Below are 27,309 nucleotides of genomic sequence, written 5' to 3'. Positions count from 1 at the left end.
TTCGTGTACAGAAAAACCACAATTTGGATCTATAGTTGACATTTTGGCCAAACTATTTAAAATATTTATCATAAACATTTTTAACAAATGGTTTTAAAATGATTAATTTACTTAGAAATATTTTAAGTATTTATAAATAATCTATTTTAAAACTATTTATTTAACACAATGTGATTTAAAATATAATAAATAATAATTTCTGTAAAAATAAAAAAGACTTTTAAGAAATACTTTGGGCAGAATATGGACAATGGATTCAAATCCAGCTATACATACATCGTTGTAAGAGAGACAGATGCATGACATCTATATCTATTTCATTTGCTCAACCCCCAAACCTTGTCTTCCAGAGGTCTGATTATTGACTATTATTTCACACCTGAAAATATGAATATTCAAATACTTACACACTACACATCTCTTTCACAAAAAAGTTTCTGGGGATTGTACTCAACAGTGTTGCATACAACCTTGCTTTAAATCAGTCAAAGAAAACAACTAACCTAATTTTGAAAGTAATCAGATTACATACATAGGGATCAGGAAGCCCAACCAAATTTGGTACCTGCAAAATGCTCAAAAATGCTTCATGTGCATGTATAAAGCATTTTGTTAAAATTAGGTTTAAGAACAAAATACTTGAGTTGCAGAATATTAACTTTCCTGCATTCACCAGCTTGTAGCTACTTTAAGTGTAATATGCTGCTTTGGGGGGGTTATTACAAGAATGGTGTATGACTCAAAAATCATGTTATTTTTATAAAAACAACATGAACAAATAACTTTTTTTCTTTCTTTTAGTAAGCATTTGAGTGGAGGTATAAAAGAGTTAAAGAACTAAAGTTGAAAATGAATCATAAAACAACAGGGAGTGCTAAATCATTAGAAGAAATATAATTCCAGAAATACAAGATTTTAAAAAATGAATTGCTTACTAATGTCATTTGTTTCAAAGAACTGGGTGCTACATAGAAGCCTTTTACTTATGTCAGGTGTAACTCTCTAGATAATATGCTTCCCCTATGACTATATGTTGTGTGTGTGTGTGTTTGTTTGTGTCTATGTGTTTTGCCTCTCTTCTGCCTCAAATCTCATCCTATTGTTGCTTCACGCTTGAAATTAGAGCACAAATCAGCAATTAAACACTCTCTTCTTTTCCTACTCCAGTCTTTCTAGTGCCTTGTCTCAAAAGCAAACTAATTACATTAATTAGAGAAGTTAATATACTAAGCTGGTTTGGACATATTGTAGTATTTTAATAGCCAAGAAAAAATTTAAATGATTTCCCCCATTTCTTCAAAAATGCCTAGACACATATAATTGTTTTCTTGCTTGCTTTCTTGGTTAGTTTTTGCACTGAAAACAATAGTAACTCAGGCAGGTTACAGACCGCCATTTAGGACGCATTCAGCGCATCCTAGGGTTAGGAAGGGGCGTCCTAGAGTTAGGAAGGGTTGCCCCTTCCTAACCGGCCCTGTTTCCAATACGCGTGGAGCGCGTCCTAAATGGCAGCGCCCATCCACATGGGCGCTGCCATTTTTACATCTTGGACGCACAGCGTCCAGACGTGGTGCACCGGAAGTGACACCGAGAGGGCGCACTTCACCCCTCGCGGTGCCAATTCCGCGTTTTGAAAAGGAGTGCCATTTCGGCACCCCTTTTTTGCTGCGGCCGGAAACCTTGCGGTCTGGCCGCTGGGGCTTCCCTCCGCAGCGAATGGCGGCGGTAGCAGACCGCCCGCTTTAGGGCGGTCTGTAACGCACCTCAGACACCTAGGGTTTGGGGAAGGGGGCTGAAAGTAACTTCACACAAACACACCTACCTAACAAAATACATTCGGAAAATTAAAAAAAAAACACCTAACATGTAAAATACAGGACTTCACAATAAAATGTGTACACTTCTAACAAAGACCAAGATGGTGAAAAATAAGCATGACAAAGTGCTCTGCAGTAGGAACTAGAATGGCATTAATGCTGATGTTAAAATAATTATTAAAGGGTAGTAGAAATCAAGGTAGAGTGTTGGAAAAATAGAAGTTTAATCTACTATGCCTTCTTTATTAGCCCAACCCATATGGATAAAAGGACCTACTGTCAATGTTTTCTTTCTGTCCTAAACCTCAGGGGGAAAATACTTTGGTTAAATAAAATTAAAACTGATTAGACTGTTGTAGTTTCCCAAAATGCAGTTTCAGAACCGGCAATTTCTTATCTGTTCATCCATGGAACAGTTTCTTAAGGAAACTGAGGAAGAGCTGTGTTCTAAAAATATGCAGGTGAATTTCATAAATCCTTATGAGCAAAACAGAGCAATTTTATTTATTTCTTCACCATATACAATTTGTTTTATAAAGCCCAAACACAGTTAACGGTGTCATGAAATGATACACAAGAAAGAGAGTCACTGTAAAGAAAAAGGCAGAACAACTATGATTTTAGCATTTAAGATAAAATTACGTTGTTATTAACATGCTAGATTCAAGAAAGAGAGATTATGCAGAGCCACAAAGTGAAACATCATTAGTATGTTGACACACCCCACTTTATTTTTGTGTTTCAACTACAAATTAAAGACATAGCAAAAACTGACATTTCTATCCCCATTTCTTTAAAAGTAAGCGTGTTGGTTCAATCCTGATTGAGATTCTGGTGCAGTAAAGGAGGCAGACAGAACCTGTTCAAACTGCTGGGATCCTCATTCAGGATGAGCCCCATGCATCAGCAGTGTGTGCATGTGTAAGTGTATGTGTCTTCAAGTTGACTGTCAACTTATGATAACCTCCCCTCTCCCTTACGGTGATCCATTAAGAAATGGACCATTATTTTTGCAGTGGCTTGAAGTGAAGTGATGAAGGTACTGAAAATACCTCTGAAAGTTCTAACCGTCTGGCTGTGAAATTGTAAAGAAAAAGGCTTTAAATAAATCTAGCCAAGATGAGAGTGATTTGTCAAAGTTTCTGGTTACATGAAAAACTTTCCTATATAGTAGAGTCTCCTCATCAGACTGTAGGGCTCACATGCAGACCCAGATGGGGTGGAATGACTATGCTTCCCCTCTGAACATGTTTACTTCATTTAGAACTATTTATCTTCTCACTAAGTGGTCTGTATGACCAGGGGGATGTATATACATTTTTCTGTTACAGATCACTAAAACCGTGCCACTCAAAGTGATGGCCCTGGATTGGTGCCGGTTCCTGAGCCATTGGCTGTCAGTCCACGGAGAATTTACAGAAAAGAAAGAAGCAACTGTAACCAGTGAATACAAACATGGGACTAATTGTTGGCATGCTGGGGGGAAAGTCATTGCCAGTCCCCACATCAGATAGCCTGAATAGCACTGCAGTAAAAGATCAAGTTTGCAAGAATGTAAGATCATGAATTAAGGAATATATTCACAACTGCAAAAGATATCATATACCATAAGGTAAGGTAAATTTTTGTAACTTGGAAAATGAAGTTTCCTTATAAACTAGACTGTATTAAGGGGTCTTATGTATAAATAAATACATGTTCTCTTGGCACACCTTGTAGTTTTGTTAACTTTTGCAAGAAAATAAAATATTTTTGCCAACAAATATATAGCTATAAGACTCCCTACTTAACCTGTGGGGAACACACACCATTTCTGATTAAGAACATCATCACATTTAAGAAAGGCAAGAAAATTCTACAACAGCATCCCTGAAATTTATCATTATGAGAGTCAACAAACATTCTGTAGTATCTCAAATAAGGGCTAGCAAGTTGTCAAAAAATTGAAGGAGCACTACCAAAGCCCCGCTTTGTGATAGGAACAGCTAAGATTCAATTAAATGACATGAAAAGGATGAAAAATACAAATTTTATTGGATATTAAAATTAAGTAAGAGCCAATTGATAGTTTTTACATCATCTTTTGTTGTTGCTGTTGTGTATCTTCAATTTATGGCAACCCTACAAACAAAGTCGAAGGCTTTCATGGCTGGCATCCATAGTTTTTTGTGGGTTTTTCGGGCTATGTGGTCATGATCCAGAAAAGTTTCTTCCTGACATTTCGCCAGCATCTGTGGCTGGCATCTTCAGAGAATCTCTGAAGAGAATGCTGGCGAAACGTCAGGAAGAAACTTTTCTGGAACATGGCCACACAGCCCGAAAACCCCTACAAACAAAGTTTACAACTTATGGCAACCCTAAGATAAACCTATCATGGGGGTTTCTTAGCAAGATTTATTCAGGGGAAGTTTGCTTTTATTTCCTCTGAAGCTAAGAGATGTTTGCATGGCCAAGTGTGGATTTGAGTCCTGGTCTCCAGAGTCATAGTCCAATACTCAAATTAGTACACCACACTGGCTCTCTATTACAACTTCTACATACATTTTATTAATACCAACACTTTTGAACACTCTATTTTAGTTGAAAATTCCAGGGTTTTTTTTCCCAAAATGAATTTTGTCCTTTTTACTTTTATATTTATTTTTACTCACTTGAAACAATTCTAGTTCCTTATTTGCAAGTTTTAATAATTTTACATACTGTTGCCTGTAGTAAGTATTTCAGTTCATTTTCACAATTGTCATAAGAGAAGAAATTGGCAGGCATAAGAAAACGGTCACAGCTGATCTTGTTTAATGCCTTGTTGGGATTTTTAAAAAGAGACTAGTTAATATCAATCACATAGATTGTGAGCTATGAAAAGAAACCATGCCAAATTACTCATCTATGTCGAGACAGTTTGTCAAGCATTTGTTAAAGCTTGTGAGAATTCGTATCTCCTACACAAGAATGACACAAACACTTTTCAGTCTGAATAAGATGTTTCTGCACAAAACCGTTTCCATTGTGAAGCAATGCAAGTATATGCAACTGACAAACAAGCTAAATAATGCAACCTACTGTCAGTATTCCAACGTAAAAATGAAAATACATAAAGAGCTGCTCTCCACAATGCAATAAGAGTTGAAATTGCAAATGCTTGGAATCTGACGAATGGTTGGAAAGTTTTGGGACACTGGCCTTTATGGAAAAAGTGACTTTTGGAATTCATACAGCAACAGGAGACATCAGAGGATAATTTTGAAGGTACATAGTATACCTTTGCCACATTTGTTTTTGAACTGAATTTTGCCCACAGTCTTCAGGCTTTGTAATTATATTTGGATTATTAATGACAGTGTCTGATTTATGATAATACAAACTTAACTGAAATACATTTTAAAAGAAGCAAACACTCATCTGATGCTTCAGAATTTTATATGTCAATGTAACAAGGCAGCTGATATCATAGTTTGGCAATACAATTTAACCAATTTAGACATAACATTCTTCCATATACAAAAACTATCTGGAGGTTAACAGAAAATATCACATTGACTCAAAGGCAAAAAGAAGAAAAATTGTGGTTTAACAAAGATTTATATCCTTAGATGTAGATTTTTCAATTTGGTTTTAATTACTAAACAGCTAGAACATCTAGTCTGTTGTGAGTGCTTAACTGCTCATGCTCATGAACAGGCTGTACATTCCATTCAATCATTTAAGAATAATGAATCTGAAATGCAATCTCCACAGGTATTAGTAATAGAAAAGCCAACTTGCTTTAACCGAACATGCATATATTAATAACATAAATCTGTGCTGATCAAATGGACAAAAGGTCTTTGCTTTCCAAAGCTTCTACACTGCAGATTTCAATTATTCTTAGTTAAATTATAACTCACAAAATCCTGAAAGTCTATACTTCACACTCCATAAAAACATAATCCTTTTTACCAGCTTATTTTCCCCACCTAGACCAAGTGCTGTATAGTTCTAATAGAGGTTATACAGAAATTTTGCCAACATACATCAAAATCCAAAAGACTGGATGAGAAGAAATCTCCACTTTTTGTCTACTAAGTGTTGTTTAGGAAAAAACAAACCTAGACATGGAAATGTACTGTACAGTATTAATTTGTTTTTTGTCCAAGTCTAGTTCTAAGTAAAAAGCTATGCACACAAATGGGAGCTGCAATCAACAACTGGTGTAACAGTTAGATGTACAGATTGAATGAGAATGAAAACTAAATTAAATCCCTTTCCCATCTAGATGGTCTCTTCAGATCGGCAAGAGTCAAAATATTCACACACAGTTGTTACCTTTGATATAGACACAGAAGTGAGCTCCATGTCCTCATGCACAGTATAGTAATATTTAAAACCCTAGTCTTGAAAGAGTAATTTTAAGCAAAGATGTCCAGAACATGTATAAAAGACATTTCACTGCAGGCTTCTCCTAATCTGATTTAGACATGATTTTGTTTCTACTCAGGAAGCTTAAATTAGTTTAGCTGTTCCTGAATGGCGCACAGAAACATGAACATGTAGCTTCTCATTATTTCAGCTTGAGTACTCATATTTGTTACAAAACCTGGTTATACTGAGCAATGTAACATTTTATCTACCATTACATAAGGAAATTATTATAGTTGAGGATGTGTCTGATAAATCATATTCAGTCATTATAGCCAAAAATTGGAGGGGGGGGGGAATCTAGGGATGTATACTCAGGAAACAGATTCATGTTTTAATCCAAAGCTTAGGTGTGTAGGAGAAATCAGTCTGATGATGATCTGTACTGATCTTGAAAGAAAAATGGTAAGCAATGACTTCACAATCAATGATCAAAACATTTTTTTAAACAAGATATAAAATGCTAATGACTGAATTCCATGTAGTTAGGTGGCTTTGTAGCTTTCTATTTTTGCTAAAGCTATTAAGCTGCTTTGAAAAGCGGCTGCTCCCCTAATTTGGGGGAGGGCACTTCAAGCACTCCACAAACCACTACTTCTGCAACTACTTCATAAGATGTGTACAAACACATATGGGTCAAGGAGAATGTTTATAAGTGGAAATATAAGTGGAAACAATTACTAAACTATATACAGCTAGATTTTGAGAATACTGCCCCCTTGAATATTTAGCTGCTTTTAAAGTATAAATAACGTTTGTCTCCTTGAACATAAAGTTACCAAATGGCATGTGGAATAGTCTCCATAAAAACAGACAGAGAGAGTTATAATATTTTATTTAATTCATTTTAAGATGTAGTCCTATGAGACCTCTCTGGAAGTAATCCCCCTGCTCCCTTATTTCTGAGTAGATATGTGTGGAATTCCACAAATGGAGTGGCACACAAATTGTAAGACAAATACAATAAACTGGAAGATGAGATAGGCACAAGGTAAGAACAGCAAGAAAGCTCATCAGTTCTTATATTGTTGACAGTCTAAAAGTAATTACATTTCAAAATAGCAAAATAAACAAACACCCACCACAGGAAGTCCAAATAATTAAGAATAATAAAGAACAAGGATCAGCAGCAAGACAGGACTCAACTGTAAACCCCAGTTAACCAAACAGAGAAAAGAAAAAAATAATACATTAAGGACTAGAAGAAATTATAAACCTGCTTTGACGCTGCAGTATCGCATGTGGGATTTGTGTTGCTCACCAACATTCAACAACATTGGCAATAAGAATTCATGGTATTTGTGCAATTGCACATAGCAGTTGCAATAGCAGTGAATGTACTGTTGGGAATGAGTGAAATCCTGTGTTTCCAGGTAGTGCATCCAGTGCTTGGAAAATACAACCTCCCCTTACGCAGGGGATCCGTTCCTGATCCCCCCATGTAAGGGGAAATCAGTGTATGCTCGTGTCCCATTGGAAACAATGGAGCATGTGCATGCAGCGGAGCAGTCGCTATGGATGCGTGTGCCATTGTTTATCTCGTCATGCGGCTTCCGCATAAGCTGAAAGCCACCTATAGTGCGCCAGCATAAGGCGCGGGCACACTGTACCTCTTCTATAATAAAAATGTGAACTTAAGACATCTGGACAGCACTGTACAATAAATACATAACAACTGTACTTTTGTTCAGTTAAAAATCTTATTTTCTCAGAAGGCTTCAAGTAATTGTCCAGTATTTATTATGTTGATAATTAAGTTACTCAAGAAATTTTACTATAATACTTAGTTATGTTTCATTTCATCACTTTTTAGTCCTTGGTGACTAGACAGTAAACATATGTTATTTATTGAAACCTGCTCAAGATAAGAGTACAGTACATTATACAATTTTACCATTAAAGCAAGACATGGCATGGAACTAAGGAAATATTGTGAGCTGAAAATTGGCTGCACTCCTAGGGAAAAAAATTATAGTAAAATCTAAACTTGTCCATATATCACACCTTTAAAAATAACAGGAAAAGGGCGAATTACCTAATGTCTGAAAATTCACAGAGCAAATTCATTCATGGAAAATACTATCGTACTAGAAGGTTCAAAATAAAACAGAATGTTTCATAGTAAATAATGCATTTAACCACTTCTCTCCATTAGCCATTTCTCCCAGTTATGCTTGCTTTTAAAAAAACAACACAGTCAGAGTAGATCAATGTTGCTCCCCAGGTGGATGTCTAACAACAGAAAATATGCTTAACTAGATGGAATCATCCCCCTTGCTTTAAAAGACATGCTACAACTTTTGGCATAATCTTCTGGTATTTTAATGCCTCCCTGCCAGTGAGACAAGGCTGGCCAGAAATAATTCAACGTCACAGTAATCTGCAAGGATCACTTCCCAAAAAGAGGGGTGTGGAGTGAATAGGGTCTAAGACAACAGGGTTTACTTCTCAACAAATCAAAGAAACAGCACAGATAGGATTGGATTAGTGTCATCCTTTCCCCCATCTTCTATGTCTCTTTTAAGGCTCTAAACCATATCTACCCAGACACATTTCACTGCATGGCCCTACACTTGTTGCCATCATCCTGCTTCTGCTTTAAAACAGTTTCCCTATCACAACAGTTGCCCAAGTTTTTCTTCCCACAACGTATGGCTCCACTTTTGAGCATTACTAGCCTTGGCACTCCCTAAATTGTCATGCCACTCCCTTCTACGTGGTCCTATTTGCTCATGTTCCCACTCTTCTGCCTTTCCCTTCTTCAGAATCTTCTCATTCTCTTAATTTCCCTTGCCAGAGCTTCTCACTAATACACTGGCTCCACCAAGCCCATCACTGCTTAACAACTTCTTATCACAACACTATTCCTGCTGCCTCAGTTTTGTCTCCTGGGCTTCCTTCATCTCAAGTCCACACTCACTTAAAAAACAACAACAACAAAAATTACTCTTCCTTATCATTAACCCAGTTTTTTCACTTTATCTTTCAGCTGCAGTTTCAGTAGAAGTATTTTCCTGTATTCAGAATATATACAATATATTCCACTGATTCTCTTGATAATTACAACTTGTTTGTTATATCTCAGATGATGATTCTTGATGGTGACCAGAGCAAAGGCAGACAAACAAGATCAAAAGGAACTATAAAAAGACAGCTAGTAGAGAGCTATAATTATGAAACATAAGACAGAAGTGCTATCTTGGCAACCACTTGCATTCTATGGACGAGTTATGCCCTGCACAGAGATGCTCAGATCGAGCATTAGATTTTTCCCCTCTGAAAACCATTTTGTGAACCAAGTAGTGAACACTGAGAGTGACAGAACTCATTACCAGGCTGGCCCCGTAGCTCAAACAGCAGGGCTCCGGTCACTCACCCTGCTCTTGTTCTCTTTATTAATCTCTCCCTGAATTAGCTACTTGGGTCTCAGGGTGACCCCTTATAAGTGGACCTGTGGTTGTGTTGTGGTGGTGGATCTGCTATGGTACGCATGACCAGACTATCTGCCCATTCAACATGAACAGACAGAGACAGTGGTAAAAACAAACAAACAAATAGAAGCTCATTAAGACACATGTAATCAATATATTAATCCTTGAACCCTTAGGACTTTATCATATCAACCTATTGAGTCTCTGCAATTGTGTTGCTGAAGCAAACAAGAACATACTGGTTTGAAAACAATTCTCAGCAATTGCTTTGGCAATCCATGCTCTCATGCATGTTCTTCCACACTGAGTTGTCACTAGCCCTGCTTTCCTCTCTGTGTATGTCCTACCTAGCACATGAGAGCAGATGGGGGAGAGGGGGAGGAAAGGAAGAGGAGGAGAATCACATCCACTCACTCCATATGACTGCTGGAATAACAGAACTGCAGCAGAAAAACTACCTATCCCATGGAAAAGCAGTGATATTAGGAGTTTTTCCCCATCAATAAAAGGTGCGCTCCAACAAAGATTGAAATGCAAAGTGGCAACAAGAGAGACACAATGTTGTGTGATAAGCAGCAGCCAAAGACACTATTATCCTACTATAATTAAGATTTTCCAGCCCCACGTAATGAAGTCCTTAATCAGTCCCAATTCCCTATCACCACATTCAGTTCTTTCCTCTAGCTGACCACCCTGTTTCTATACCATCTGTTCCTCCACTCTCTCAAATCCAAATCCTATGTCTGCATCATCTTTTACCTATCTCTGGCTTCTCTCAGACAAATTTTTGTTTTGTTACTATTATTTTCACCCGCAGCCGCCCTCCAGAGCCTCCCTTGAGCCATGATTTGTTGCCCTCAGCCAAGTCTTTCCAGCATGCTGAGTAATTTACTCAGTGCAGTAGAGTGCCTTGCTGCTTATCCTACAATTAAAATATTTTATTTTCAGGAAAAGAGAAAAGAAGACCTGTAGACTCCTATAAAGAAGGCCATGATGCCTTTTATGCTTTTAGTCACTGTGTAATATTCTAAACATTTCACAGTTAATAAGTTATTAAGAATGTATTGATTGTCTCAGGAAATTTGCAGACTATGCTACAGAAAGCATAAAAGAAAGTTTTAAAGATTTTTTTTTAAATGAACCAAAGTGTATACTTAGTTATTTAACTATTTGTTATAAACAACTGTTCAATCTTTTCCAGTTGCTATGAACTGGAGATATACAACTGAATCACAAGTCCTTCCCATGATCTCTCCTGCAAAATTCAATTTTGTACAGTTGATGGTTCAGATTATGAACCATTCTGTAACAGGGCAAATATTACTGATGAAGTTAACATGTACAAATATGTGGAAAGACTGAAAACTAAACATAAGACCATCCTTACTGGATGAGCAAACCTGTCTCTATTAATAGCCAGCTAAAGTATCTCAGGAGTCCAAAAACAGCAAAATGGGAAAAGTTCTGACTTGCTAGTGTCTCTTGGTATTTTGTGTACATAAACTCTCAAGAAAACTCTGTGACAGGTTTACCTTAGGGTCGCCATAAGTCAGAAACAACTTGAATGCATACAGCAACAACAAACTGTAGGTGTGTTCTTTCCAGACACCGTCTATAGCAAACTGCAGTTGAGACCTTTTTTAAATTTGTTCAAATCCAGGAACAGAGAACCGATGGAACTCTAGATGTTGTTGGACAATTCCCATTCCTGACCATTGGCCATGTTGGCGAAGTCTGATAGGATCTGGAGTTCAACATCGTCTTGTGGCCCACCCCTGGTCTAATCCTTTTGAAAAGCTGTCTAAATGATGCTTGTACTGAACTATCATTTTTATTGCTATTTACTTTGTTTATACCATGCTTTCTTCCCCAAAAGAAGGCAGCTTCCAAAGTAAATATAGTATAGTTAAAACATACAAAAAATCAACATGAACAAAGAATTAAATTATCAACAACATTCAAAAACTATTTAACATACAATTAAAAATATTTAAAAGAAGTTTTAAAAAAGAGTAGACTTAAAACAGCACAGCACCCTCTTAAACCTTTATTTTATTTTATTTTATTTTAATCTTGGCTATCTTTCAAGCCCATAAGGCAGCCTACAACATTTTAAAAGCACAATACAATTTTTAAAAACTATTAATACAATCCAACTAAATTTCTGGTTTTTTTAAGTTAAAATAGTATTAAAAGATGTTTAAAAATGTTATAAAATAAAAAATACCTATCTTTTACACTAAAACTCAAAAGCTTCCTTACATAAAAAAGTATTTATCTGCTGGCAGAAAGACAGCAGTGAGGGGGCCAGCCAGACCTCTCAAGAAACAAGAGTTTCATAACTTTGGAGTAGCCACCAAGAAGTCTCTCTTGTGCTTTCACCAGATGAGACTATAATGGTGGTGGGACCATGAGAAAGACTCCCCTTCCCACTAGATCGTAGAGCACAGGCAAGCTGATATAGACAGATACAGTTTTTCAAACAGTCTGGACCCAGGCCATAAAGGGCTTTAAAGATCATAACCAGCCCCCATTAACAATCCAGCTGTCATGTACTTGTCAAGCAAGTCTGTCCTTGCATTTCTTATATGTTCTCCCAATCCTGTTTTCTATTTAGTTTAAGAAGCATTTGGATCCAAGAGAGCAGACACACACAGGCAGGTAACCAATATGTTTCGTTTCAGAAAATACTGGGTTAATTTAAACTGACCTGGAAGTGGGGATAATAAGGTTTTGCTTATGCTGAAAGCTCCCAGGACATACTCTAAGACAAATAAAACATCACATAGATCTCCAAAATAAAACCGGTCTGTAGCAAAATAAAACCAGGATTTCCTGAAACTTCTCCCCCCCCCCCCCCCGCTCCGGTCTGGAATCACAAAATCTAACCAAATAGAAAGGCAGATATCATAGCGCACACACAAGCAAACCTAAGCAGATATTCCCAGTTGCAGAAGTCAAACGTTTTTTCCAGTTAAAAGGGGATAACGTGCAATGATAATCAAAAACAACTGAACATGTGATTCAAGCAACAGAAAAACACAATTCAGTAAAATTCAAATGATGTAACTGGGGCTACATCTACACTGCAAAATAAATGCAGTTTGACACGCTTTAACTGCCATGGCTGAATACTATGCAATTCTGGGATTTGTAGTTTTGTGAGATATTTACCCTCTCTGAACATTATCTTGCCATGAAAACCTATTAAAGATTCACTTTAGGCTTGACCTTAATCAGAAATGACTTGAAATCATACAACAACAATAACAGGAAGTCACAACAAAGTACAAATCTTAGGATTCCACAGGATGGAGCCATGACAGTTAAAGTTATATCAAACTGAATTAATTCTGCATTGTGGCAGCAACCAAAGAGAGGACAGTGTTTTTGTGCGTTTTTCAGGCTGTGTGGCCATGTTCTAGAAGAACACAGCCTGAAAAACCCACAAAAAACTATGGATGCCGGCCATGAAAGCCTTCAACTTCACAAAGAGAGGATGTTTTAAAAGATCAAAATCAAAAAAGACAAGCAGGACAGACTGAAATAAAGAGCAACATGCAGATGATCAGAACAAAAAATTACTTATGTAAAGCAAAAAAGAAACTATTAAGATGGTGAAAACTTCAACAAATAAGTTAATGGAAGTAAATTCTTCACAGTGAAAATGTGAATGGAAAATGATAAAACATTCTGCACCCACACATGCAAAATATGTTTCCAAATCTGAACATGTAGGTAAAATGTATATATTAAAGGTGAAATGGGAAAGGAAAGTAGTTCCATGACTATACCATGGCATCTGATGAAGAGATTATGGAAGCTTTTAAAAAAATCTGCCTTTAATGTAGAAAAAGAGTATAGTTTAGGAAAAACTGCAGACTCTTAATGCTATGAGTGGCAACAAGATAAAGCATACTTAAGAAGATAAAAGGCAGAAAATCCCCAGACGAGACTGAAAACTTTACAAAGTGTTTAAAATATTTAACAATATTTGGAAATTTGCATGTAATGAGGGTGCCAGATGCATCTCACAATAGCCTCCATTTTTAAACAATTTAATTTAGGAATGTGGGAAAAAATTAAGGTATTATGTTAAAGAACCACGTAGTGTAATGGGGAGGAAAAGGTAACTGCAGGTTACTTAAAACAAGAGTCATAGCTAGCTATATTCAGCTTACTTTTAGATCAGAGATAATGATAAAAAAATTGTTCATTTTCTTCATTATTATGTGTATCCTGGTAGGGCAATCATCAACCATACTATGCTCATTCCAGTGAAGAGGTTTAATTTGTTGGCCAATGAAAATAAAATGTGCAAAGGTGTATGCCAGACTGACATGCACAGACATCAGAGATCTATGCAGTGGCAGCTGGTGAAATATATATTTTTATTTACTCAGTTTTTATGAGTTGGCTTCTGCTCCTATGGGACCCCAAGGCAACTTACAATTTTAAAAAAGTAAACAATACTGTTACAAGATTAAGAACCAGAGAAGCTATAGTTTTAAAAAATGAGCAAAATTAAGCACATTTAAAATTCTTCAGAAGCTGTGCTAAACAAAGCTCCTATAATTTAACCAAGTTGACACTAGTCTGGATCTTCCTAGAGAGGAAGTTTCACCATAGAGATGCCTTAAGCAAAGTGTTCCTGTTAGCAATCTAAGTTTCTCCAGGTAGTAGTGTCTCCAATAGCAAAATGAGGAACAAATTATACAAACAGGGATCTGTGACAGTGAGAAACTGGTCTTGGAAGAGGCCAGTTCTTTCTTATTGAAAGGACTTGTTTAGTGGGGAGGGATGGAGTTAAACAAAAATCCTGGGCCTTTTAGGTACACAACTCCAAACGCATCAATCTAGCTCATATGCTGCCACCTACAAATGGATCAAGCTTGCACTTTGTTTTCAGGTGCCACCATTTCCTGGGGCCAATTCACACCACAGAATTGTAGCACTATTATTCCACTTTAACTGCCATCATTCCATTTTATGGAATCCTTGGGTTAGCAGTTTAGGGTGGTACATATAGACCTCTCAGCCAAAGAGCTGCAGTGTTTCACCCAACTACCAACTCAGAGTTCCATAGGATGAAACTGTGGCAGTTAAAGTGGAATAACAACACTATAATTGTGTAATGTGAATGGGACCAGGTAACATGCAGAAGGACAGGGACATCCTCAAGCTTGCCAGTTTTGGAAGGAAGGCTCCCTATTTTTCTGTAAATGTAAAGGGCTCTACCAAAAATGCTCTCCTGCCCTCCCTCTGCCATGTCATCTTGCTCCTAGGTGTATCTGCAGACAACATGTTATACACAGAATAACTTGCCACCATATGAAAACCTGGGAGGTTTAGTAAAGGAAAGAACATACTAGCACATCAGATAATTCAGTATTGGGGGGGATACAAATGCAAAAATGGCATTGGAAAACACTTTGTATCAGAGAACAAAGAGATGCTGAAAGGGACACATGAATCTTCTGAACAATTTTTTCTAGGGCACTGAGGAAAGGAAGTCTGATGGTGTGGTTGAAAAGTGAGCTATAAAAGATAAATGGCATTGGACAGTGCCGTACAGGAGATCGGCAGACTTTTAGGAAGAAACAAGTTGTTAAATGAGAACAGCTGAAGCACAATGGCTCAGATTCAGATGTTAAGCAACAAGTTCAAGCAATGAAGATAAATTGCAGCAGAGTTCAGATAGCATGAAGCCTATAATAGGATATCAGTATAGGTTATAACCAAGAGTAGCAGGCACAAAGTCATACAAAACACTGGTGGTGGTCCCACATGACAAAGAAGTAGATGAAAGAGACATCTAGGACGTGCAAGTAACCAAATGTATTCTTCCTGCACTCAGGATATACAACATATGTATATTCTCCCACACTTCCCTGCAACAAAAATTGATCACAACCAGTGGTATAATATGAAAATAGAGGATCACCCTGACTCAGTTAAGTTCAAAAAGAAAAAGAAAACCTCTCTTTTCTGCCTTTTTGCCAATTCTCACTCTGTACACCACAGGGCAAGTGAACTTGAATGGAAAAGAGTCAGCACAAGTCTGATTTAAGTGGTCAGACCACTTAGTACTGGGATACTAGCAAAGAAATCTGAACATGCAGCAAGATTCTATTAATTATTTTGGATGAAGTCTCGCTCTATTCAACAGGGCTTGCTCCCTACAAAATGTGTTTAGGATTACAGCTGAAGTTACTCTTGGCCCAGTTTAGCAAAGCGCTTAAGTTCTTACATCTACAGGGCATATTTTAAACATGGATTAGTTTCTGCCTTATCTATCAGAGAGATTACTTGCTTTGTAAAATTCACACATGCCAGAGACCAGAACGATACCAGAAAAAAGATAACTGATTCAAGACTGAAGTCGGCTTGTCCTTGGGCTGGAGTATCCTAACTGAGATACGGTTCTCCCTGAAGGTACCATATTTTTATTTCACAGTAGATATATCTCATGCAGTCAAGCTCCATCTACCAAAGTTGAAATGGTGTTATACTGACTTATCTAAATATGTCACATTCTCACAAGGCATTTATGTTGTTGTGTGTCTTCAGGTTGTTTCCAACTGGCAGCAACCCTGAGGCTATGGGTTTTCACAGCAAAATTTGTTTGGAGGCTTTTGCCTTCCTTTAAGGTTGACAGGATGTGACTTGCCCAAGGTCACCCAGTGGGTTTCCATGGCCAAGCATGAATTCAAACCTTGGTCTCCAGAGTTGTAGTCCAGTGCTCATACCACTTTCTCACGTTGTCTCTGGTGGCATTTGTACACTCTCTTAATTCACTACAGGTTGATCAATTTATGTTAAATACTACTACATGTGAAAAATGTAAGTTAAGAAGCATAAATGCCCTTCAAAGATTATATTCATTTACACTGTCAGTCACAAATCTTTGGAAAATACTGAGTGCAACTTTCTTCCTTCTCCTTTCCCAACCAGCCCCCCCCAAACCCCTCTTCCCCCTAAAGTGCTCCTTCAAGGGTTGGGGAATCCTGTGAGTGGAATGGTCCATGTTGGGAGCTCCTGAAGGGAAAGAGAGTCATTGAAGAAAATCAGGCAGAGGGGCTCTCTGGTCCACTCACAGAAGGTGCAGCTACCCAATTTGCCAGGACCTTCCCTCCCTTTTCAACTCTTTCCATTCAGAGGAGTCCTCAACCTCCAGTGGGGGAGGAGAACAGGAAAACCAGCTACTTTCTGCACCATTCACAGGCTAATATATGGATCTTACATATAGAATCATAGAATCATAGAGTTGGAAGAGACTGCAAGGGCCATCCAGTCCAACCCCCTGCCATACAGGAACTCTCAATCAAAGCATCCCCAACAGATGGCCATCTAGCCTCTGCCTAAAGACCTCCAAGGAGGGAGACTCCACTAGACTCCAAGGGAGTGTGTTCCACTGTCGAACAGTCCTTACTGTCAGGAAGTTCCTCCTAAAGTTGAGGTGGAATCTTTTTCTCTGTAGTTTGCATCCATTGTTCCGGGTCCTGTTCTCTGGAGCAGCAGAAAACAAGTCAGCTCCCTCCACAATATGACATCCCTTCAAGTATTTAAACAGGGCTATCATATCACCTCTTAACCTTCTCTTCTCCAGGCTAAACATCCCCAGCTCCCCAAGTCATTCCTCATAGGGCATGGTTTCCAGACCCTTCACCATTTTAGTCGCCCTCCTTTGGACACGCTCCAGTTTTTCAACATCCTTTTTAAACTGTGGTGAACAGAACTGTACGCAATATTCCAGGTGGGGTCTGACCAGAGCAGAATTGAGTGGCACTATTACTTCCCTTGATCTAGACACTATACTTCTATTGATGCAGCCTAAAATCACATTGGCCTTGTTAGCTGTCGCATCGCACTGTTGACTCATGTTCAACTTGTGGTCTATTTGGACTCCCAGATCCCTTTCACACGTAGTCTCATTCAACCAGGTTACCAAGTTCCCATTGATTCAGTGGGTCAATTCTAGTTGGATTTAGCTATTTGATTTATCCCCTACATATTTATTTAGAAGTAACTCCCATTACAGTTTATTGCAGGGTAGAATGTAACATTTGATGAAATGAATACTGGCTTTAATTTTGCAGAATTTAAAGCATTACGTTTTATTACTCTGTGTGTGTGTGTGTGTGTGTGTGTGTGTATCCTTATACATATTGGAGAGAAAAATATGACTGAGCCATTATCTATCTGAAAAAGTATAGCTAACTCTGGCCTTTCCATAGCAAAGGATTATTAGCATTTCCATTAAAGGTTTAATATAACTAAAAAAACCTATACAGTGGACCCTTGTTATCCGCTGGGGTTTGGTTCCAGGAAGCCCCATGAATAACAAAATCCATGTATGCTCAACTCCCATTAAATACAACGGCATAACAAAATGGTATCCCTTATATAAAATGGAAAAATCAAGGTTTGATACTTGAAATTTATACTTTTTTTGAATATTTTCAAGCTGTGGATGCTTGAATCCGTGTATAAAAAATCTATGGATAAGGAGGGTCAGTTGTATTTGTTATACTAGAAAGGATATAAAAACCTTGTCCATATTGTTCCCCCGCGAAAGGAAAGCTGTGAAAAACACTGCTTTCCCTCCCAAAAAAGGAAAGCTTCCCCCCCCCCAAAAAAAAAGGGGATGTGAAAAATATCTAGGATTCATAAAAGCTTGCCATATTGGATGGTCCTTGTCCAAACTTAGAGTCCTCTTCAACTGGTTCTAAAGCTTGAAAACATTTTTTTCTAGAGACAGGTGAAGCTGAAGAATGTTTTCTGCTTACAGTACTATTCACCTTTCATGTTTACCTCTCAAGGGCTCTCAGGCTACTGGATTAGGAGCTATATGATGCCATGCCTCCATTTAAAAATATGTTGGCAGTAGCATCTTAAAAACAGTAAGAACTTCAACTAAAGATTCAATGTGTGCGTCTGAAAAAAATGAATGAAATTATATTGATATTCACATATTTCAAAGACAAAAATCTGAATCTGAATCTTAAATACATATGTATCAACAAAAGTTATACTGCTGCTATGATTAGTGTGCAGCAACTATGAGGCTTGTTCTAAAACATACATAACTGTATGAACTTTTTTCAGGCAAGCATTCTCTGAAGATGCCAGCCACAGATGCTGGCAAAATGTCAGGAAGAAACTCTTCTAGAACATGGCCACATAGCCCGAAAACACCCAAAAAACTATGTATGAACTATCTCCAGACATCAGTGAATGAAAATTCTTTGTAAGCAGGTAGATGTGAAAAGTTTGCATTGACACACAAATCCTAAATCATTCTGCACAGTAAAAATTCCAGTAATTCTAAACCTAGAATTACATTGTCCTTTTCTTGCCCCTAGTGAATTGCGATTTGTATAGATTCCCGTTCATACCCCTTGTAATGATGTTTTTAGACTTTTATATTGTGATGCTTTTAACTGTGTTTTATTATTCTTTGTTTTGTAAGCCGCCTTGATCATGCAATTGGAAAGGCGGGGTAAAAATAAAACTATTATTATTATTATTATTATTATTATTATTATTAGAACATGGCCACATAGCCCGACAAACCCACAAAAACCTAATTCTAAACCTGTTTGTAAAATGTTAGAATATACAGATTTGTCAGTACAAATTTATCAGTACAGATTTGTCAGTACTGTACACAAAACAAGGATCAACAATCTCAATATGTAACTTCAGAAATAAGTGAAGGTACTAGTTGGACTGTTTTCTAGAAAATTTATTTAAAAAGAGCCATTCTCCAAACTCAAGAGAACTGTCAACTGTGTTTTGTTTCCAATGGTTATTAATCCCAATTCATGTCAAGGACTTTTCCTTCAACCACTATTTTGTTTTCCTTGGGTCCTTCCAGTCATTCTGATACCTATCATTTCTGCTCTGCCTTAGGACACTAAAGATTCATCCCTGGGACTACCTAAATTCACATTTTCTTGACAATGTTTTGGGCTACTGGCTCCAGCATTAATACAATCCATGAACACAATCTCCATTAGTGCAAAAGCTAAGCTTAGCATAAGTGGCTCTTATACTAAAGGGATCCATGTGACACACACCCGTCTCCAAGTTATACTAGAAATGACTTCTCACATCATGTTAGGAGACACAGTGAGGTAGGTACACAAAATATAGAATGTAGGGAAGATGTCTAGTCAGGAAGAGGCCATCACAGTGCTGAGCTTTGAGGGTGGTAAGAACACAACAGAGAACGTAAGAGGGAAACATCTGCACTTCAAAGAATTCTAATAGCACATGAGGGAAACCCACCTCCTTGGAAAAATTATTGAATGTGAAGAAATAAATATAGGATTAGTATTTAAAGCCAGGAGAAAGAGAGTGGGGTGGGGAATAAACCCATGAAATAGAAATAGCTGAATAATCAAAGCGAGGTTTTAAGGACTGAGCCAAAACAAACTTTGGTGGTGACTGTCAAATGATTAATTGATCCAGGGCAGCACTATATGCTGAAGAAGTGTTAAAATGTTATTATTACACCAGCTGAAGCTGCAGCCATAGAAATAGCTGTCTTGCATTTAATCGCTCTGTTTGAGATCCTTGTTCTCGAGTGCAGCAAACAGATGAAAGAAATCATAGGCTGAGGAAACAAAAGGTTCCTGACAAGTAAGAATCTCCATAACCAGATGATTCCAATGTACAGCTAACCTATTCAAGCAGGGGAATAAATAAGGTTCGCTATGACTACATCTGCACTGCAGAAATAATCCAGTTTGATACCATTTTAACTGCCACAGCTCAACGCTATGGAATTCTGGGTATTGTAATTTTATGAGACACTTAGCCTTCTCTGTCAGAGAACTCTGGTGCCACAACAAACTAAAATTCCCAGGATTCCATAACATGGCACAACATGGCAGTTAAAGTGGTGTGAACCTGTATTACTTCTGCAGTACAAATGCAGGCTGTCAAAGGTAAACATATGCAGAAAACTAGAGAAGACAAGGAACCTGCACTTAATCTTAGAGATTCCCAATGAGCAATTTATAGTGTCCGAACCACGTTAATGCTGTAAAATGTGCAATCTAAATACCATAAGTGGCATCACTCATATTACTTTTCATGGGTCTGGGTTATACTCTTATGCCTAAATCCATTTGTCTATTGGCTTTCTGAAATGCCAAAAAGCATCCTTCCAACAGCAGTACATCCACTTATTTATCTAAAGCGTTTTTGCCCCATTTTTTAGCCAAAAAAAAAAAAAAAAAAAAGACTTCCAGAAAGCTCATAAAGATCAGAAGTAAGGTTTGCTAGGCTGCGGTGCTATTGACAATGACCTAAGAAGAGGCCCTCCACATTCAATGGCACCAATTTCTGATTAGGCATCTAAAGGAGTCTGCAATGGAAGTATTAGGATCCTGAATATGAGGATTAGGCTGCACACTGTTTTTATATAGTTTCAGACAACATGGGAGGGCATTACTTGGAAAATATGTGTTTAAAAGGAACACCAACATATTAATAGAAGTGAGGCTGTGCCTGAATTGTATTAGATATTTTTTTAAATCTATGTCACATTTTCTGGTTTAGAAAAGTGGACTGCTCACACAGTCACACTCCGTCTATAAGAAAGCTGCCACATGTTCTAGCGTAGAAAGTGAAGAGACTGCTCCTAACACCCTTAGACTGAGGAACCTTAGAGAATGAGAGTGCATCTATGCTGCAGAAATAGTACAGTTTGACACAACTTAAATTGTCATGGCTCCATCCTAGAGAATACTAGAATTTGTAGTTTTGTGAGGCACCAGCATTCTTTGACAGAGAAGGCTAAAGACCTTATAAAACTACAAATTCCAGGATTCCATAGGATGGAGCTGCAACACTTAAACTGATGTCAAACTACATTATTTCTACAACGTTGGTGCACCTACAGTGTGGGGGGGCAGAAACTTTATCCATAGAAGAAAAGGTTTTTGACTGAAAAGTTGCCAGTGAAAAACCTTTCACAAATACATTTATTAGAGTTTATGCCTTTTTAAATTCCCCTAATAAAAACGATGTGTATAAGTGTGTGTGTGTCTTCTGGTAAGACACCAAATTAGCCAACTACTGCAGAAGACAGTACCTCCTAAGTTTTTGATGATAACATGACTGCTCCTGCAAGTGCCCAAACAAGCAGACTGTAACTGAGCCAGCTCCTCCACTGAGCAGCCAGCAAAAGCTTCCAGATGAAGAACAACAGCCTTTAAAGAACATCAGGGGGCTAATCCCAACTCTGACACATTCTTCCACTGCCTTGGCCAAGCTGCATAGACCAAGATGCTGATCTCTTAAATTAGCTACTTGAATCCCAAGACACTGAACAACCCTTAGGTCTTGTAAACATCACTGTCAATTGCAGGTGCCTAGCTCCTCTGTCATTTTATATCGTAAATTCTAATGTGCAATTCTCCAAGTTTAAACATAATGAGAGATATTTCAGGACAATATTTGGTGCGGTTACCAACACCATTACCCTGGTTAAAACATTACAATACAAATTGATTTTGCAGCTGAGGTAAGAAAACAGACCATTTTATGCAGAGGGGAAAGATTACTTACATAAATATTACTGTGCATTATTCATACTTTTAGAGCAAACTGACATTTTAACTATAAGAACATGGAGGAAAGAAACATAGTGACATGTGCTATTGAGAACAAGAGGAGAAACTTTTTAAAATGAATAATAATTGGCGGGTTAGAGACCGCCATTTTGGACGTCCTCAGGATGTCCCAGTTTGAAAAAGGGGCATCTCTTCTAGACGCCCCTACTCCTATTACGGACAGAGTCCACACGGTTCCACACGGCCGCCGCCATTTTGACGTAGCGGACGCTGTGCGTCCGCACGTCACACAGCGGAAGTGACGCCGTGAGTGCGTGACTAGCGCCTCATGGCATCTCTTCCGTGCCACAAGAAGGAGCATGATTTTCGCGCTCCTTCTTGGCAGCGTCCGGGAACCGCGCCGTTTGGCTGCTGCGGTTCCCGGATGTTGCAACCAGTGGCGGCAGCAGACCGCCGCTTCCCGGCGGTCTGTAACGCACTGTTATCACCTTTTTAGTTCAAATACAGTTTCTTTAGAGTTTGTGCTGAAGTATTAGTTACATTCAAAGCACAATAATCATCAAAGCGATTAAATAGTTAACACCGATTCAGTTATATGAGTGCTGAAAAGAATTTGGTTTTCATGGCCCTGGTTAGTCAGATTTACGTCTCTTGCACTATTGCTGGCATCAGAGTCAATGGTTGGATTCAGCCACACTTATCCTTAGACCTATAGGGATACTTTCCTACACCTTTTCAGGTGTAGGTCAATGAGTTTCAGCACTCTTTTTGTTCAAAACTAACAATATGTACATGTGAAAACGAACTACCAGTCAGCAAAGCCTTGAATAAGTTAAACATAATTTGAACCTCCTATAGATCTTCCAAAGGCATCTTCTAAAATACACCCAGGGTGACTGTTTTCCCCCACCACCTTCTGTTTTTGCTATAATTTGCATTCCCTCTCTTTTGATGTTCATGCATACTCATTATGGAATTCTGAAGGCAGCTGCTGTTTATTTTGCTTGCTGTAGGCAGGCCCACATGGTTACAGTAAGATCAGCTAGAACAGAATCCCACTGTTTCCTAGCTCAAGCCTTATTTATTGCATTGTTTACTGCAGATATGGTGTTGCCACCCAACACTGAAACACTATTTCTCCAGCTTTCCTGTACCATTCTCCCAATGCTGTATCTTCTAAAACCAGAACACTTTCAGCTATATAGAGAATGAGGAGGACTAGGGGAGTGGGCAAGCATTAAAACAGAACTTCACTGTCAGACAATCTGTTAACTGTATGGTTTTGCCTCTTAACATCAGCCAGTGAGAGCCAGCATAGCATAGTGGTTTGAGCATTGGACGATGACTCTGGAGCACAGGGTTCATTCCCTGTTCAGCCATGGAAACCCACTGGGTGACCTTGAGCAAGTCATACTGTCTCAGACTCAGAGGATGGCAATGGCAAACTCCCTCTCAAGAAACTTGCCAAGAAAACCCTGTGACAGGTTCGCCTTAGGGTCACCATAAGTTGGGAACAACTTGAAGAGACACAACACACACACAAACAATATTGGCTATACCACTAGCCAGAATGAGGTGATCACTTCAGATAGCAGACATAGTAGCAGCCTCATAACCATTCCCCTCTGTCACATAACATATCACCTTTACAGTTGACTGATGTTAATTCAAGGTACACTCTCACCTTAACTGTTGAAGTAACCCTGATTCCAGTCACTTTGCGTAACACAGATGGGAGGCAGGCCTAATAACAGTCATACTTCACTATAATGTGAGAACAAGGGCTAATTCCATGTGCTCTGAAACTGGGAGCTGAGCTTTTCAAAGAACATCTCCCAAAACACATACACACACTATAGTTTTGAAATGCAAGAGATCTTATGAGCAGTTTATAAGCTCATATGGTGGTCTGCCTTTCAAAGAACAGAGGGAGAAAGAAGTCTAAAAGTTCCACAAGCTCTTCAAGTACAGATTGAGTCTCCTTTATCCAGAATTCCAAAATCTGAAATCTTCCCCAACTGTCCACATGGGTGGCTGAGAGAGAGACACCTTTGTTTTCTGGTGGTTCAGTGTGCACAAACTTTGTTTCGTGCACAAAATTATTTGAAACATTCTGCATAAAATTATTCATATTCAGGCTATATTCGTAAGGTATATACAAAACACAAATGAATTTCACATTTGGACTTTTCTCCCATCACAAAGATATCTCATTATGTGTATGCAAATATTCCAAAATCTGGAAAAAATCCAAAATTCAAAACACTTCTGATCCCAAATATTTTGGATAAGGGAGACTCAACCTGTGCTTGTCTAGGTTTCACTTAACTCAGTATTATTTCAGCCCTGCTATCTACAGTTATTTCTGACCCACACCTACAAGCCCCAAAATTAAACTGCTAATGAAGAATATTTGGAAATTCATCTCTACAAGGATTAAATTAATGTGTAAAAATTTTTTTTCTCCCTGATACCTAACCTTATATGGGGAGCGAATGTATACAAGAGGAACTTATATTTTTTTAAAATAGTTTCCCCAAATTTTGGTACTGATCACACAAAGACAGCCACACAGATTCAAAACTCTCAAACACCCCACAAAACCTGAACCCAGCTATACAGTAACATTTCTTCCGTTTTTGAGGAGACTGCCAAGATTATTTTACTTAACATTTCATGACAAAACAGTATCAATTGGAATGGCGTTCAACACAGAATTATTATATTTGCAACACTCAGCAAATCACAATGCATACAGAGCCCATCAAGTGAAACAAGGCAAGAACACAACATCAAGAAAATACTTTCACTAAATTAGTATATCATTCTCTCCGACAGATTACCTTTTGGATCTGCTTGAAAGAAACTATGTAACATTTTAAATAGAAAAAAGCAGTGGTACTCTCAGAACTATGTGTATCTGGAACACAGATGTTTGAGGGTAAGTTTGCCATAGATTTTTTTTTCCGGCTGTGCTTTACTAGAAATGGGATGAGGAAGAGGAAACTTCTCTTTTTAAGAACTTGGAAACAAACATGTTTAATTTTCATCAAAATGTCAAAGCAAAGGGAAATAATTTTCTATGGTCCAAAACACACTGCAGAAATAATCCAGTTTGAGACTGCTTTAACTGCCCTGGCTCAATGCTAGGAAATTCTGGAAACTGTAGTTTTGTGAGACATTTACCCTTCTCTACCAGAAAGCTTTGGTGCCACAATAAAATACAATTCCTAGGATTCCCTAGCACTAAGCCAGGGCAGTTAAAGCGGTCTCAGACTGGATTTGCAGTGTGTTTTGGACTCATATCAATAATCACTGGCATTTTGTGACCATACAGTCTACTCCAGATCAGAGCTTAGAAGTAACTGTTTACCAGTAACCAATTACTTGTAATTAATAAATTTTCCAACAACTAAGACATAACTAAATTACATTATGATTGAATATAATGAAGCTTATTTGTTTTGCAGTGCAAATATGACTTTTGACATCCTGCTATAATGCTGAAGGTGTGGCTTAATTAAATGATGGAGAATACAGTCGTTCTGATTAGTGGGGATCCATTCCGCCCCTCCCCCCGCAAATCTGAAAACTCACCAATACTGGAGTCCCCTGCACTCCTGCATGCATCCCCGCATGTGTGCCATTTTGTTCCCTCCCTGCTCGCCATCCACAAAGAGTGAGTCACAGATCCCAAGGCCACGAAAAAGGAGGAATGACTGTATCATTTTGTTAAAATGCTGCCTTATGCTGCTGCATTCAGACATATTTTTAAGTAGCGAGGAGGTGACTATTTCAGTTACCTTCAAGAAACAGGAAAACAAGGAATTATTTTTAAAACTGTAAGATAATTGGTTGTTTGTTGTTGTATACCTTCAAGTCCTTTTTGAATTGTGGCAACCCTAAGTCGCTCACTCTGCGGTCAGAACGAGGTGCCCAGCTTTGATCTCACGGCGGGGGCCCTCATAGCAAGCAACTTACTGCCATGGCAGCTATGTCAGGTGGCACAGTGGGGCATGTATGCATTGGCATCACAACATGGGATGATCCGCAGCAAACACTAGGTTTTTAAAAATCTAAGCGGGCTATTCCCCGAGTTTGGTGGCAGATGCCATCCAGATTGTTCACAAGAGAACCAGGTTTTGGATTATGTGCCATACAGATTCCTCCGCAAGAGGATTGTGGAGGGAGGGCATTTTATTTGGTCCATGCAGGCAGGGCTTGGGAGACATCAGAATTCTGGGCTGCATCTCCACTGGCAGAAATAATGTTGTCTAACATTGGTTTAATAGCCATGGCTCAATGCTATGGATTCCTGGAATTTGTAGTATGGTGTGACACCAGAGCTGTCTGACAGACAAGGCTACATATCTCATAAAATTACAAATTCCAGAATTCCATAGCATTGAGCCATGGTAATTAAAGCAGTGTAAGGCTGCATTATTTCTGCAGTGCAAATGCAGCCCTGATTCAATAAACCATGGCTTATCAGACTGAGGAAATGTGCTATGACTATACATGCCTTAAATGCCCTTCTCTGTCTTCCATTCATTCTCCAAACTTTGGAACCAATATCTTGGATTGTTAAACTACAACTCTCCTGTGATGTCCAATCCAGGAAAAAGTGGTTTAACCACTACACAGAAGCCATATAACCTGAATTAGATCCAGCTTCCTAAGAAGTTCTGCATCACTTGTGAATGATCCTTACTCCTGAAGGGGGTAAGAACAGGGCAGGCAGGAGGAAAAATTATGCAACCATACGACTCATTTCTGGTGTGCCTGACACAGAGGCTAAATATGGAACCATTGAAAAGGATTAGGAATGACCAATCTTTTACAATATTCTAAATGCTAAAGACAAAGTATAGTTCAGTTGATATTATTGTTTCAGCGACAATAATTTCATGTGCCTACTTGGGCAGTATAGAAGCTAAAATATTTTTTCATCCCTCAGAAACGGACACTTTCTGATAACTTTGTTTGAATATTCATTGTTGCCAGACAACACTTGTTTTAGCAACAGTCCTGCTACTGCAAACACTCCTCCCACACTAAACTTTTAAAGAAATATAAGCA

The 27,309-nt window shown here is 38.3% G+C and overlaps 1 protein-coding gene across 2 annotated transcripts in view; it reads right to left on the bottom strand.

Moving 5' to 3' along the window:
• AOPEP (aminopeptidase O (putative)) overlaps positions 1–27,309 on the bottom strand; it is a 224,257-nt gene that overhangs the window by 42,220 nt on the left and 154,728 nt on the right. The gene's annotated exons all lie outside the window — the stretch shown is intronic.

This window comes from Sceloporus occidentalis, unplaced genomic scaffold, assembly GCF_023333645.1.
Source record: "Sceloporus occidentalis isolate IW3139 unplaced genomic scaffold, rSceOcc1.0.p SCAF_1, whole genome shotgun sequence".
In the NCBI taxonomy this organism is placed as follows: domain Eukaryota; kingdom Metazoa; phylum Chordata; class Lepidosauria; order Squamata; family Phrynosomatidae; genus Sceloporus; species Sceloporus occidentalis.
Note: the sequence above shows the minus strand (reverse complement) of the source record. Positions and strands in the feature narration are given on the sequence as shown.